The 16,142-nt window shown below is 45.4% G+C and overlaps 1 protein-coding gene across 1 annotated transcript in view; it reads right to left on the bottom strand.

The window, feature by feature from the left end:
• Positions 1-16,142, bottom strand: part of TSNARE1 (t-SNARE domain containing 1) — a 570,576-nt gene that overhangs the window by 162,562 nt on the left and 391,872 nt on the right. The window lies entirely within an intron of this gene.

Raw genomic sequence — 16,142 nt, 5'->3', positions numbered from 1 at the left:
GCTGACTCATCAACCACTCTCCTCATATTCCAGACACCAGTGTCAGCTGTTGACCATCAATCTCCTCCAAGCTCTCCCCCTCCCATCTCAAGAGTTCAAAGCAGGCTCTGGAAAGAACTTTCAGAGCAAAGGCATGAGGCACGTCTATGCTTCAGATCTCTCAGCCCTGAGTTCTAGCAGAGTCACTGCCACCCAGGGAGCAGGCTGATCAAGGCTCCCATATAACTCTCACCCAGGACCTGATAACCTCATGGAAGCAACAAGTCGATTCCCTGGCTTGCATCCACACTCCTTCCTGATCCTGACCTGCTTGAATTCCTTGGCACCCTGACCCTTTGGCTTTTGGGCACTGACTACTGATTTCGGTTTGCGATTTTGCTTTGGTGACTTCGCTCCTGCTTGACTTCCTGGACTTTGACCTTGGACTGGCTTTGGACTCCTGCCTGTCTGTGCCCTGAGAACGTGACACACTGTTTCCAATGCTATAAGAATGCAAGAGAAGCCATGTTGGAACAGGCCAATGGCCCATCCAGTCCAACTCCAACACTCTGTGTCACACAGTGGCCAAAAAACCAGGTGCCATCAGGTGGTCCATCAGTGGGGCCAGGACACTAGAATTTCTCACACTCCTCTGACTTGCTGCTACCAGGGGTGGAATTCTAGCAGGAACTCCTTTGCATATTAGGCTACTATCAAGAATCACAGCTGTTACTTGTTAAACACCCAGCTGCTAACATGTCATAACAGACATCCAGACTCAGGGAGCATATGCCACACCCTGTAAGGCCTGCTAAAAGGAAGGGGGAAAGTAAATAAAATAACACTACGTAGGTTCGTATGGTCAAATGTGTTGTCAGGTCCCAGGTCTACAGAATAAAGGACAACACTTATGGAAAAATATATACAATTTATTTACAGAAAAGGGAACATAAAAGAGATATAAAAACCAAGTAAAATAAACACAATGTGCACAGAGGAACACAAAACAAAACCCTAAGGCAATTAGCCTTCCACACTGGACTGTGCAGCCTACTTCAGCTAGTTACCTATGCTTACTCACTGACGCTCTCATAGAATCATAAAGTTGGAAGGGACCTCTAGAGTCATCTAGTCCAACCCCCTGCACACAATGCAGGAAACCCACAAATACCTACTCCAAATTCACAGGATCTTCATCACTGTCAAATGGCCATCTAGCCTCTGTTGAAAAACCTCCAAGGAAGGAGAGCCCACCACCTCCCGAGGAAGCCTGTTCCACTGAGGAATCGCTCTAACGGTCAGGAAGTTCTTCCTAATGTTGAGTCAGAAACTCTTTTGATTTAATTTCAACCCATTGGTTCTGGTTCTACCTTCCGGAGCCACAGAAAACAATTCCACACCATCCTCTATAGGACAGCTCTTCAAGTACTTGAAGATGGTGATCATATCACCTCTCAGCCACCTCCTCTCCAGGCTAAACATGCCCAGCTCCTTCAACCTTTCCTCATAGGACGGTCTCCAGACCCCTCACCATCTTCGTCACCCTCCTCTAGACCCCTTCCAACTTGTCTATGTCAGACCCACAACACCAGGAGACCTCTCAGAGTCCCATCCTCCTTGAACTGGTTCTTCTGTGATAGTAACTTCTTCTGATGATCTGATGAATGTTGGTGGGCACCTAGCCTGAATATATTCTGGTTGGTTAATTGGCTACCCAATCACTGACGTGATCTAATTAAGGAGCTGTCATCTAGCCCTGGAAACAGACGTTGAGCTGTCACTTTGGTCTGACTCCACAGGTGTGACAGATTACCCTTTAGCTTTAATTAGGTAAGTTCCTGTTATCTCAGCTATATGCTGGTGCCAATCCTGGTATACTTACATAAAAACAAAGACATTGAATGACACAAACACTCAGATGAATTACAAGTGGGCAGCTGTGTTGGTCTGAAGCAGTTGAACAAAGCGGGAGTCAAGTTGCACCTTTAAGTTCAACCAAGTTTTATTCAAAATGTAAGCTTTCGTGTGCTCTCTAAGCCCACTTCATCAGGTATTGTGGGCTGAAATACAAGCAGTTTGTTGATTAAGTATGCAGACTGATCACATGGCAAACCAACGTGGCTTGGCCATTTGGTCTGGATAGCCATAAAAGGTAATAAAGTCCTCCGCCAATTGGTTTTTCTGTAAATCTAGGAGAAGAAGAAGAAGAAGAAGAAGAAGAAGAAGAAGAAATTTTTATTTGTATCCCGCCCTCCCTGCCAAGGCAGGCTCAGGGCGGCTTACAAGACATGGTACTTATATCATGATATAACAGTAAAATACAATTAATACAATAAAATACAGTTAAATTACAAATTCGTGAGTTTAAGTTAAATAAATAAGTTAAAAACCAGTATAAATTAATGGTGCTACAGTTCAGTACATATATAAAAATGGCTGGATATCGTTACCAAGATTCCACCTTAGAAGGCAAGTTGGAAGAGGGCGGTTTTACAAGCCCTACGGAACTGGTTAAGATCCCGCAGGGCCCGCACCTCCTCTGGCAGCTGGTTCCACCATTGGGGAGCCATTATCGAGAAGGCCTGCTCCCTCACAAAAGGACGTGTATTTTCTAGTTGTAGTCCACTTGTATTTCAGCCCACAATACCTGATCCCCTCGTCTGATGAAGTGTGCTTGGAGAGCACACGAACATTTATGTTCTGAATAAAACTTGTTTGGTCTTAAAGGGGCAACTTGACTCCTGCTTTGTTAGATGAATTACAGTTTCTTGACAGCCACACACACCTGATGTAGCCAATCCTCCAAGAGCTTACAAGGCTCCTTTTTGTAAGCTCCTGGAGGATTGGCTACATGAGGAGCGTGTGGCCTAATATTCAAATGAGCTCCTGCTAGAATTCCAGCCCTCGCTGCCACATATGTTACAAATGTAGCTTGTTTTGCAAGACATGCCCTGTCCTGGGCATTGCAGCCATGTGCAGAAAACCCTGGAGAAGCAGTTTTTGTGCGGGCAGGAAAAAAAAAGATGGCTTCCAACCTGAAACATCCCATAAGTGGCTTGGTTGAGTATAAACAAAGGCCACTGGGAGTGAGTATTGAATGTCAATCACATTTGTTTCACAGCTACGGTTGCCAGCCCTGAACTGGCAAATGCTGAGAAACTGGGAAGGGGGCAGTGACTGGGGAAGATGCTGTTTCACGGGATGCGACATCACATCCTTTGTGACACTCTAGGAATTTCCCTAAACTCTATGGCAAGGCCTATAGAGATCATAGGAATTCCTCAAGCATCACTCAGTAGAGATCATGTTCTCCAGCCCTTCAACCAGAACCGACAGCACATCCAGGTGAGGCTTGAGGAAGCCCTTCCAATCTTTATGGTGTTTAGCACAGAGATTGGGGAAACTTCTGGTGGATCACCAAGACTTTTTTTTTAAGCAGGAACACACGGGAATGCAGTTCTGGCTGGCTTGGCATCAGTGGATGTGGCCAAATATGCAAATGAGTTCCTGCTGAGCTTTCCCTACAAAAAAGCCCCGTGTGAAAAAATTAAGTTCTTGATGGACTTCTTAAGAACATAAGAGAAGCCATGTTGGATCAGGTGAATGGCCCATCCAGTCCAACATTCTGTGTCACACATAAGAACATAAGAGAAGCCATGTTGGATCAGGCCAATGGCTCATTCAGTCCAACATTCTGTGTCACACATAAGAACATAAGAGAAGCCATGTTGGATCAGGCCAATGGCTCATTCAGTCCAACATTCTGTGTCACACATAAGAACATACGAGAAGCCATGTTGGATCAGGCCAGTGGCCCATCCAGTCCAACACTCTGTATCACACAGTGGCCAAATACACACACACACACACACTGTGGCTAATAGTCACTGCTGGACCTCTGCTCCATATTTTTATCTAACCCCCTCTTGAAGCTGGCTAAGCTTGTAGCTGCCACCACCTCCTGTGGCAATGAATTCCACATGTTAATCACCCTTTGGTGAAGAAGGACTTCCTTTTATCCGTTCTACCCCGACTGCTCAGCAATTTCATTGAATGCCCACGAGTTCTTGTATTGTGAGAAAGGGAGAAAAGTACTTCTTTCTCTATTTTCTCCATCCCATGTATAATCTTGTAAACCTCTATCATGTCACCCCGCAGTCGACGTTTCTCCAAACGTTTTCTTCTACAAAAAAAGTCCTGAGGATCACCATGAATGCAATTTTCTCTATTTTTTTTTCTCCTGCTCCTCAAATCGTCGAGGGAGGGGGGGTGGAGTTTGTCCACCATGGTTAGGCAGATAGAGCACCGGCCCGAGGTCACATGGTGCCCTAGGCAGACTGGGTGGCAGACTGCTGCCCCCCTCCACAGTGCCCCCTGTGCCTCCCCACCTGTGGCACCACGCCCCCCGCACCTCCTCTTCCCTCCCTTCCCCACTTCAGGTCGATTTCAATGTCTGGAACAGTGATCGAGCACTGCTTCGGGATGTGTAAAGGCCCCCCCCCGTCGATCAGCTGATCGGCGGGTAAAACCGCACTGTGTGCTCACTCAGTGGCTGGGCAGACCAGTGGCAGCTCGAATGAAACATGTCCGGAAAGGGCGCCGCAGCTGTTCCTTCTTCCACACTTCCTTCCCATCCAGGAAGTGCAGAGGAGGGAGCAGCCACGGCACCCTTTCCAGATGCGGTTTGTTCAAGCTGCCGCTCGCCTGCCTGGGCGCTGAGTGCACAACATAGTTTTACTTGCCGATCAGCTGATCAGAACATATATGAAGAACATATGAAGCTGCCTTATACTGAATCAGACTCTCGGTCCATCAAAGTCAGTATTGTCTTCTCAGACTGGCAGCGGCTCTCCAGGGTCTCAAGCTGAGGATTTTCACACCTATTTGCCTGGACCCTTTTTGGAGATGCCAGGGACTGAACCTGGGACCTTCTGCTTCCCAAGCAGATGCTCTACCACTGAGCCACCGTCCCTCCCAGTGGCAGGGGGGGCACATTTACACAGCCAGGAGCGCCCTTTTGGACATTGAAATCGACCTGGGTTGGGGAAGGGAGGGAGGATGAGGCGTGGGGGGGGGAACTAGATATTTTCCTAGGGAGAAGGCCAAATACTGTGCCCCACCCTGCCAGAACCCTAGGCAACCGCCTAGTTTGCCTGGTGGGCGAGCCGGCCCTGAGCAGATGTCAAGACTAGCCACAGGTTGTGCCTCCCTGCATACGAAATGTATCCCATCCCACCATTCCTCATTCTGTCCCTCACCTGTGTATCCCACCCTAGGCCTTCAAAGGTCAGGATCACCCACATGGAAGAAGCGATCCTGTGCTTTTCTTTTCGCAATGAGACTGTGTGGCAAACTTGGCTGAGGCAGAAACAACGGCAGTGAGCTCCGTAACCTGAACTAAAGACTTCCACCCAGGTCTCCTAGGCCAAGCCTAAACATAACTCCACCCCGGCTGAGTGATTTATCCCCTCACGAAACGGAACATTTTATTGACCCTCACAGTTGGGTACAACAGTTAATTTAATTTAATTTATTTATTTATACCCCGCCCTATCCCGCTAGGCGGGCTCAAGGCGGCTTAAAACATTGCAGTAACAATAAATAAAACCTCCAATGAAACACAACAAATTTAAAAGATCTCATAAACATAACACATAAAAATAGAGGGTCACAACCCCAACAATAACACAGCCAGAAGCCACCGTTCAGCAGTTGGTACGACTTCAGCTGGTTACCCTCTCAACGTCTGTTTCCGCAACTGGAATGTCTGTGAATATCCCAGTACACCAGCAACATGGAACAGCACAAACATTCTCTCTCATTTTTACTAGAACTTTTTTTTTGTTAAAAAACCTTGCACGTTGCTTATGTTTAATGCGAAGCCTGTACCACAGCCCCTTTGTCATAATTAATTTGAAAACTAACATATTAATTACCAGGTCTGCAATTACACCTGCCAAAGATATAATGGATAGTCCCTTCACTGGTAAAATGAAGGGCTGCAAAAACAGAGTTTATTTAAATCGTCGGATTACAGAAGATCAATGTACCATTCAGATCTCACCATTTCGTTCCTGAGGTACGTTCCTTTTAGCGAAGGGTGCATTCAGGATAAGATAGACTTTAAAACCAAAATTATTCTTTGGGCTGAAATCTGGGGGGGGGGGGGGGAGAGAGAAGTCTCAAGGCTTTGATTAATAACTCCACAAAGGATTGTGTTGGAAAATGCCAAGAGATTAAATTTCCCTAAGTCACCTGCTGTCCTCTATCTAATAGAGATCGAGGAAATCTTGCTTATGTAAGAGAACAGAATAATTGAGGCTCAGAGTTATCAGGATCGAGTATAACAAATTATACTAATTCGTTCCAAGACAGGGCTGACGTGGGTAAGGTACGAATGCAAAAAGAAGAAAAAAATAATAATACTAACACCTGGCTCCCTCAGTAATGGCATCATTATAAATCGCCTCTCTGATAAATAACCTGAGAGAGAGAGGTAAGATGAACGAAAATGCCAGCAAATTGCTTAGCATGAAAGGTGAGGAGAAGAAAAAAGAAGAAGAAGAAGAAGAGGAGGAGGAGGAGGAGTTGGGGGAGATTGGATTTATACCCCACCTTTTGCTAGCCAAAGGAAACTCAGAGTGGCTTACAATCTCCTTTCCTTTCTCCTTCCCGCAACAGACACTATGTGAGATAGGTAGGGCTGAGAGAGTTCTCACAGGAATGCTCTTGCGCAGAACAGCCTTGAGAGGACTTGTGGCTGACCCAAGGCCACATCAGCAGGTGCCCACGGAGGAGTGGAGAATCAAACTCGGTTCTCCCACATAAAAGTCCTTGCACTTAACCACTGCACCAAACTGACTGAGAGGGATAGGGGTACAGGAAAAAAAATATTTTAAGCAAACCCGCCCACTGGCCATGTTGTAGAAACCGTTTTGTGGCTGCACCCACCATGCTGTGTCAGTGTTGTATATATGTCTGTGGGTATGAAAAAAAGCTGGCTGAATGCAGAACTTATCTTCAGCTCCACCATGTTGCCCACAGTTTGCTTTGGCCTTTTATCTCCCAATGCAGAACAACTAATGATCCTCTCTCTCTCACACACACACACATCTGTCTGTCGAAAAGGCTGCCTCTCTAGGGGATTTGCTTGAGGTAGTACAGAGAGTAGAACAATACCATAAAATTATCAAAAATATAAATTATTTTTTTTTAAAAAACAATTCAAATGAAGAAGCTTCAAGGGGAGATTCCAACATGAGATTGCAGAACTTGAGTTCATTCACAAATTCAGAACAATAGACCCTTCCTCCCTGGGGCTGAATAGGGATTCTTATCCCAATAGTTTCTTTCTTTCTTTCTTTCTTTCTTTCTTTCTTTCTTTCTTTCTTTCTTTCTTTCTTTCTTTCTTTCTTTCTTTCTTTCTTTCTTTCTTTCTTTCTTTCTTTCTTTCTTTCTTTCTTTCTTTCTTTCTTTCCTTCCCTCCCTCCCTCTTCCTTCCTTCCTTCCAGTTTATATTCTTCCCTCCCTGCAAATGGGCTCAGGGCAGATTACAATATAAGGGTCACATCTAATAAAGCTAATTACATTTTGCATTTCATCTCCCCATCCCAAGTTCCTTCTCGGCAACATTCCTCCTATCTTCTGACTGGGATAAAAGGACTCAAGGATCCAACTCCTATCTGATGAAGGGAGTTTTGACTCTTGAACGCTTATATCCCAGCCTCTTGTTGGTCTCTAAGGAACTACTGGACTCAGATTTAACAGTAAACTCCCAAAGTTCATGACAAATGAGGACTTGAACATGGATCTCTCCGTTCCTATTCTATTCTACACCGGCTCTCTTGAGAGCCAGTTTGATGTAGTGGTTATGTGTGTGGACTCTTATCTGGGAGAACAGGGTTTGATTCCCCACTCCTCCACTTGCAGCTGCTGGAAAGGCCTTGGGTCAGCCATAGCTCTCACAAGAGTTGTCCTTGAAAGGGTAGCTTCTGTGAAAGCTCTCTGAGCCTCACCTACCTCACAAGGCTATATGTCCCCCCCCCCCCGCCAATAATTTTTATTGCTCGTTTTGTTATGTGGCAATACAAACTTATGCATTATTTAACAATACTAATGAACAAATACTTTTCCATGTCACTGTTGTCAAACTTATTGTTGCAAGTAAATAAATCCCATTTACCATAAATGAAAAGCTTCTATAACAGTAGGCGTCTCAGATCTTGTAGGAATTCTAAAACTGGAAACCAGACAGTCACTATATCAGAATGGTAGTTAAGAGTCCCTTAATGGTTTCAATTTGTCATTAAGTTTTGCTAGGATATATAAATTCCAGAGTTTATTGTACAGGTTTTTAAGGATGGAGTTTTGTCAGTTTTACCATGTATTGGCTATTGTTGATCTAGCTGCATATACTAATAAGGTAATTCTTTTTTGTACAACTTTGGGAGCTTTGTTCTCTGGTCTAAAATTCAATAGCAAAGCATCTGGTGTCATAGAAATATTTTGTTGAGGTAGAGTATGAATGTCATTCAATACTGCTTTCCAGAAGGGTTGGATTATTGGGCATTCTAGCCAGCAATGAACTGAGGAGCCAATTTGGTTACAAAGGGGTGCCTGTTGTAGGGGAGGAAGGTAAAGGAGATTGTGAGTGGCTCTGAGATTCTGATTCAGAGAGAAGGGCGGGGTATAAATCTACATTATTCTTCGTTGTCTTCTTCTTGTCCTTGAAAGGGTAGCTTCTTCATCTGAGAGCTTTCTGCGGATGTCCTTTAAGGGCATCTACTCACATCTTAGCTCTGGGATCCGTGCAATTTCTGTAACTTCTAGAGAAACAAGGCCTCAAAGAGTACTGAATCCACTTGGGGGAGGTGGGGGGGGGAGAAATAATAAAGAGAAGCCTGGGTAAATAATTTTCTCTTGGATTTTCCTCATCCCTTTTTATATAGTAATAAAAATGAGTTCTTCATAGGAAGATTCACTAGCTGTTCTTCACTTACATTTTCATCATGGGTTTTAAATTAGTTGTCGGGATTACGGGCCGGAAATATCGCACAGCCAAGTTATTAGATTTTTCTCCCCTGACACCCACCGCATCTCTTTTCAGACAAAAGACATATCAATGGGGAGCCGGCGATGATAGCCCCACAACACAAAATCGGAACGGTTCTACAAAGAAAGAAGGAAATGCCTGATGCTATGTTTGATTGTCAAGCGAGGAAATCAGAGGGCCAACTCCATTGTCTCCATTGAGTCAGCCATAGCTCTGGCAGAGGTTGTCCTTGAAAGGGCAGCTGCTGGGAGAGCCCTCTCCAGCCCCACCCACCTCACAGGGTGTCTGTTGTGGGGGAGGAAGGGAAAGGAGATTGTGAGCCGCTCTGAGACTCTTCGGAGTGGAGGGCGGGATATAAATCCAATATCTTCATCTACCTCACAGGGTGTCTGTTGTGGGGGGGGGGAAGGGAAAGGAGATTGTGAGCCGCTCTGAGACTCTTCGGAGTGGAGGGCGGGATATAAATCCAATATCTTCATCTACCTCACAGGGTGTCTGTTGGGGGGGGGGGGGAAGGGAAAGGAGATTGTGAGCCGCTCTGACACTCTTCGCAGTGGAGGGCGGGATATAAATCCAATATCTTCATCTACCTCACAGGGTGTCTGTTGGGGGGGGGGGGAGGAAGGTAAAGGAGATTGTGAGCCGCTCTGAGACTCTTTGGAGTGGAGGGCGGGATATAAATCCAATCTCTTCATCTACCTCACAGGGTGTCTATTGTGGGGGGGGGGAGGTAAAGGAGATTGTGAGCCGCTCTGAGACTCTTCGGAGTGGTGGGCGGGATATAAATCCAATATCTTCATCTACCACACAGGGTGTCTGTTGTGGGGGGGGGAGGTAAAGGAGATCGTGAGCCGCTCTGAGACTTCGGAGTGGAGGGCGGGATATAAATCCAATATCTTCATCTACCTCACGGGGTGTCTGTTGTGGGGGAGGGGAAGAGAAAGGAGATTGTGAGCCGCTCTGAGACTCTTCAGAGTGGAGGGCGGGATATAAATCCAATATCTTCATCTACCTCACAGGGTGTCTGTTGTGGGGGGGGGGGGGAGGTAAAGGACATCGTGAGCCGCTCTGAGACTTCGGAGTGGAGGGCGGGATATAAATCCAATATCTTCATCTACCTCACAGGGTGTCTGTTGTGGGGGGGGGGGGGGAAGAGAAAGGAGATTGTGAGCCGCTCTGAGACTCTTCGGAGTGGAGGGCAGAATATAAATCCAATATCTTCATCTACCTCACAGGGTGTCTATTGTGGGGAAGGAAGGTAAAGCAGATTGTGAGCCGCTCTGAGACTCTTTGGAGTGGAGGGCAGGATATAAATCCAATGTCTTCTTCTACCTCACAGGGTGTCTGTTGTGGGGGAGGAAGGGAAAGGAGATTGTGAGCCGCTCTGAGACTCTTCAGAGTAGACGGCAGGATATAAATCCAATATCTTCATCTACCTCACAGGGTGTCTGTTGTGGGGGAGGAAGGGAAAGGAGATTGTGAGCCGCTCTGAGACTCTTCGGAGTGGAGGGCGGGGTATAAATCCAATATCTTCCTCTACCTCACAGGGTGTCTGTTGTGGGGGAGGAAGGTAAAGGAGATTGTGAGCCGCTCTGAGTCTCTTCGGAGTGGAGGGCAGAATATAAATCCAATATCTTCATCTACCTCACGGGGTGTCTGTTGTGGGGGGGGGGGGGAGGAAGGGAGAGGAGATTGTGAGCCGCTCTGAGACTGAGATTTGGAGTGGAGGGCGGGATATAAATCCAATATCTTCTTCGTTCAGAATTCCTTCTAGAACTGCCCCCAATATTCTCCAGTACCAGCAATTCCAGTAAGGCAGAATCCCCTCCTTCTCCCACTCCTATGCCTGCGGCTTCAACATTAGTTTTATTTATCGAAGAAGAAGAAGAAACTCAAGTGTAATAAAGTTTATCAGTGCGCTTCAGAAACCTATTCATTCATCTCTATGAATTCCGGAAAACTATCGGTTGTTTGAGTTACTGAGGGCACAAAAGATGTACAAAAGTAATTCCTGTCTCAGTAGCAACCCTCAATTTTCTTGGCCATCCCCTAGCCAAGAACTAACCTTGGGCCACCCCTACTTAGCTTTCCATCAGATGACATTGGGCTAGCCTCGGCCATCCAGGTCAAAGTATACTCCAATATCTTGTCAGCAGTCTCTGGTTTTGTGGTCCATGTTTGCCAGGTCTTGGTCTAGAGCAGGCGTAGGGAACGTTGGCTCTCCAGATGTTTTTTTTTGCTTACAACTCCCATCAGCCTCAGCCAGCATGGCCAATGGCTGGGGCTGATGGGAGTTGTAGGCAAAAAACATCTGGAGAGCCAACGTTCCCTACCCTGGTCTAGAAATACCTGGAGATTCATGGGGGTGGAGCCTATGGAAGGTGGGGTTTGGGGAGGAGTGGGACTTCCATGGTTTAGAGTGCCACAGAATCCCCCTTCCAAAGCAGCCATTTCCTCCAGGTGAACTGATCTCCGTCAACGGGAGATCAACGGTATCCCAGGATACCTCTAGCCACCATGTGGCTACCTGGATCTCATTAGATCTCAGAAGCTAAGCAGCTATAGTCTCTGGTTTGTACTTGGAGCCAGTTTGGTGTAGTGGTTAAGTGTGCGGACTCTTGTCTGGGAGAACTGGGTTTGATTCCCCACTCCTCCACTTGCACCTGCTGGAATGGCCTTGGGTCAGCCATAGCTCTGGCAGAGGTTGTCCTTGAAAGGGCAGCTGCTGTAAGATCTCCCTCAGCCCCACCTAGCTAACAGGGTGTCTGTTGTGGGGGGGTGGGGGGTGGGGAGGTAAAGGAGATTGTGACCACTGAGACTCTGAGATTCAGAGTATAGGGTGGGATATAAATCCAATATCTTCTTCTTCATCTTCTTGGATGGGAGATCACCAAGGAAACCCAAAGTTGTTATGCAATGGCAACCGCAAACAAAGAGGACGGTGTAAAAACCGGAACACAGAAGCAAATGCACACAGCCCGTAGCTGCAAAAATATTTGCTAAAAACGATAAAGGTATCAAAGATCCACTCTATGAAAATATGGATGGGATTTATATCAAGCCCATTGGAGGTTCAGCCAACTCGAAAATAGACACTGATTACAAAAGGCAGAAGACGGCATAAGCACTTGTAACTTGACACCGAGTGCCACTCCTACTTCCGTTGCTCACGTGCCTCCGAATGCTGAAGAATAACATTAGTGGAACAAATTTTCTTGATGTTCAAAGTCTCATAGTTGTAGAATAACGTAGCGCAACGGCACACCGTAAAACACAATTTCCTAGATGGCTTCGTCAGGTGCATGCATATTACCAGGGCAGTGTAACCTGTGATACAATCACTCATGCACATCGAGTCAGACTCAAATGCTGACGTCACAAACGCGTGCGTTTGCTTCTGTGTTCCGGTTATGCAGTGGCAGGCAACGGCAAACCAACTCTGTTCACCCGACCTAACTGAGATGACTCAAGTTAGCCTGATCCCAGTGTCTCATGGAAGCTAAGCAGGCTCATCCCTGGTTAGTACTTGGATGGGAGACCACCAAGGACATCCATGGTTGCTACACAGAAGCAGGCAATGGCCAACCACTTCTCAATCTTTGCTCTGGTGTTTCCATCCATTCCTTTGCCTATCGTTCCTTTAAGAAGGATATAGACAAGCTGGAACTGGTCCAGAGGAGAGCGACGAAGATGGTGATGGAGCTGGAGACCAAGTCCTATGAGGAAAGGTTGAAGGAGCTGGGGATGTTTAGCCTGGAGAGGAGGCGGCTGAGAGGTGATGTGATCACCATCTTCAAGTACTTGAAGGGGCTGTCCTATAGAGGATGGTGTGGAATTGTTTTCTGTGGCCCCAGAAGGACCAGAACCAATGGGTTGAAATTAAACCAAAAGAGTTTCCGGCTCAACATTAGGAAGAACTTCCTGACAGAGCGATTCCTCAGTGGAACAGGCTTCCTCGGGAGGTGGTGGGCTCTCCTTCCTTGGAGGTTTTGAAACAGAGGCTAGATGGCCATCTGACAGCAATGAAGATCCTGTGAATTTGGGGTAGGTATTTGTGGGTTTTCTGCTGTGTGTGAGGGGTTGGACTAGATGACCCTGGAGGTCGCTTCCAACTCTATGATTCTATGATCCAAAGAACCAGGCCCACAATGGCATAAAAATGCAAGCATAGACCAGAGAAGCTCTGCTCACACACCCCTCCCTGCTCACTCCCAGGTGCCCTCGCTAGCCCCATCTCTGGCTCCTGTTGCGTACAGCAGAAAGAAGCCATCGGGTCGCATTAGAATCATTTCGTGGCTTCCCTGTCATTTCTCCGCTCTGTTTTTCTTGGGCTCCTTTTTTTTTTTTATCAATACTGCATCTGTCGTGACCCATAAACTCACGGCTTTCCCCCCAGCGCATAGGGCTGCTTTGATTTGATTATTTGTTATTATTTGAATCCCAGCTCTGCGACTCTCTGCGCTCCTCCGGGGAGAAGTCACCCCAAATCTCTCTGTTGCTGTGTAAAGGGAAGATAACACAAGCCAGCACAATCTGTCTCTGAGCTATTCTACATGTTACGGTAGACTAGGGGGATAGGATTCCGGACTGCACCACTTCAAAGGTGGGGAGGGGAACCGTATGCTGAAACACTCCGTTAAAAAACATCTTGCTGTTGTAAACTACGACGCCACAGAAGAAGGAGATGGTAACCCTTTTCCCCAAACGTGTTTCTTTACTATAAACGGGGAGATTTTTTTTTTTTAACACAGAGGAGCATTTGAAAATTGGATGCCCCACCTGCCGTCTGAATTAGCGCAGTCCAGAGCCTCCTGTTTGATTCTGCACAGTATGTAGAATTTTAGGAATGCTCCGAGTTGCACCGAAATCACAGCAAAAGCGGACTGAAGCCATGGGAAGTGGAGCAGAGCAAACCCAAGGAATCTGGGGCGGACTAAACCTGTGGAACAGGAACGCGTATCACACATGGAGGCGCAGGAAGCAGCCATCTTCTCAATCAGACTTCTGGCCCGTCAAAGCCAGTATTGTCTACTCAGACTGGCAGCAGCTCTCCAGGGTATCAGGTTTAGGTCTTTCGCATCACCTACAACAGTTTCCTTTCAACTGGAGACGGCAAGGATTGAACCTGGGACCTTCTGCATGTCAAAGCAGATAGTGTACTCTCTGACCTACAGCCCTTCCCAATCCCTATCCAGCCTTCCTGTCCTCAAACTACAACACAACCTCAAATTCTTCAAAAACTTAATAACTAAACTACACTTCATAATTCAACCACTTTCATCATACTCCAACATTATAACCACTCACTTACAACTCATCTAATTCTTCAATTCTCACACCTTTTATATATTACCACTTCCCCTTCTAAATCACTCCAACTAAATTCTTCCAATTACCACCTCTTATATATTACAACATCCCCTTCTACAATAACTCCAACCCTAACAATTCTTCAATTACCACCTTTTATATATTCACCACATCCCCTTCTCACAATACTCCAACCCCTACTTCTTCAATTACACACCTTTTATATATTCACCACTTCCCCTTCTCAAATACTCCAACCTCAATTCTTCAATTCACCACCTCTTATATATTACCACATCCCCTTCTAATACTCCAACCCTAAATTCTTCAATTACCACCTTTTATATATTACCACATCCCCTTCTCAAATCTCTCCAACCCTACAATTCTTCAATTCACCACTTTTATATATTCACCACATACCCTTCTCAAATCACTCCAACCCTACTTCTTCAATTACCCACCTTTTATATATATACCACATCCCCTTCTAAATTCTCCAACCCTCAAATTCTTCAATTACCACTTTTATATATTCACCACATCCCCTTCTCAAATACTCCAACCTCACAATTCTTCAATTACCCACTTTTATATATTCACACATACCCTTCTCAAATCACTCCAACCCTACAATTCAATTACCCACCTTTTATAAATTACCACATCCCCTTCTAAATTCTCCAACCCTCAAATTCTTCAATTCACACTTTATATAATACACATACCCTTCTACAATACTCCAACCTACCTTCTTCAATTACCACTTTTATATATTACCACATACCCTTCTCAAATACTCCAACCCTACTTCTTCAATTACCCACTTTATATATATTACCACATCCCCTTCTCACAATCTCTCAACCCTAAATCTTCAATTACCACTTTTATATATTACCACATCCCTTCTAAATACTCAACCTCAATTCTTCAATTATCACTTTTATATATTACCACATCCCCTTCTAAATACTCCAACCCCTAAATTCTTCAATTACCACCTTTTATATATTACCACATCCCTTCTCAAATACTCCAACCCTCAAATTCTTCAATTATCCACTTTTCCATATATCCTACCACATCCCCTTCTAAATAACTCCAACCTAAATTCTTCAATTATCACCTTTTATATATTACCACATCCCCCTTCTAAATCACTCCAACCCCTACATTCTTCAATTCACCACCTTTATAATATCACCACATCCCCCTTCTACAACTCTCCAACCTCAATTCTTCAATTACCCTCTTTTATATATTACCACATCCCTCTCAAATCTCTCCAACCTCAAATTCTCAATTACCCTCTTTAATATATTACCACATCCCTTCTCACAATCTCTCCAACCCTACAATTCTCAATTACCTCCTTTAATATATACCACATCCCCTTCTAAATTCTCAACCCTACAATTCTTCAATTATCACTTTCATATATTACCACTTCCCCTCTACAATACCACCCCCCCCCCCCCCCCCCCCCCCCCCCCCTCCCCCCCAATACCAACCCAACTTTAATCCACCTAATTTTTACATCACAACAATTATCCCCCACCCACATTAACACTCCCTATATATATTTATTTCTCTTTCCATAAAATTTCCAACTCAACATCACATCCTCCCTAAACACTTTACACATTCTCCAATCACATTTACAATTTTCCATACAAAATCACTCCTACCCCCACCAACAAAACACAACTAACTAATAAAATCTCTCCAAAATTACTAACTCCACCCTCCTATCCTCACCATTCACCAAACACACACACTTCCCATTACAACACTCTCT

This window comes from Heteronotia binoei, chromosome 7 (assembly GCF_032191835.1).
Source record: "Heteronotia binoei isolate CCM8104 ecotype False Entrance Well chromosome 7, APGP_CSIRO_Hbin_v1, whole genome shotgun sequence".
NCBI lineage: Eukaryota > Metazoa > Chordata > Lepidosauria > Squamata > Gekkonidae > Heteronotia > Heteronotia binoei.
This window is presented reverse-complemented; position numbering and strand designations above follow the sequence as displayed.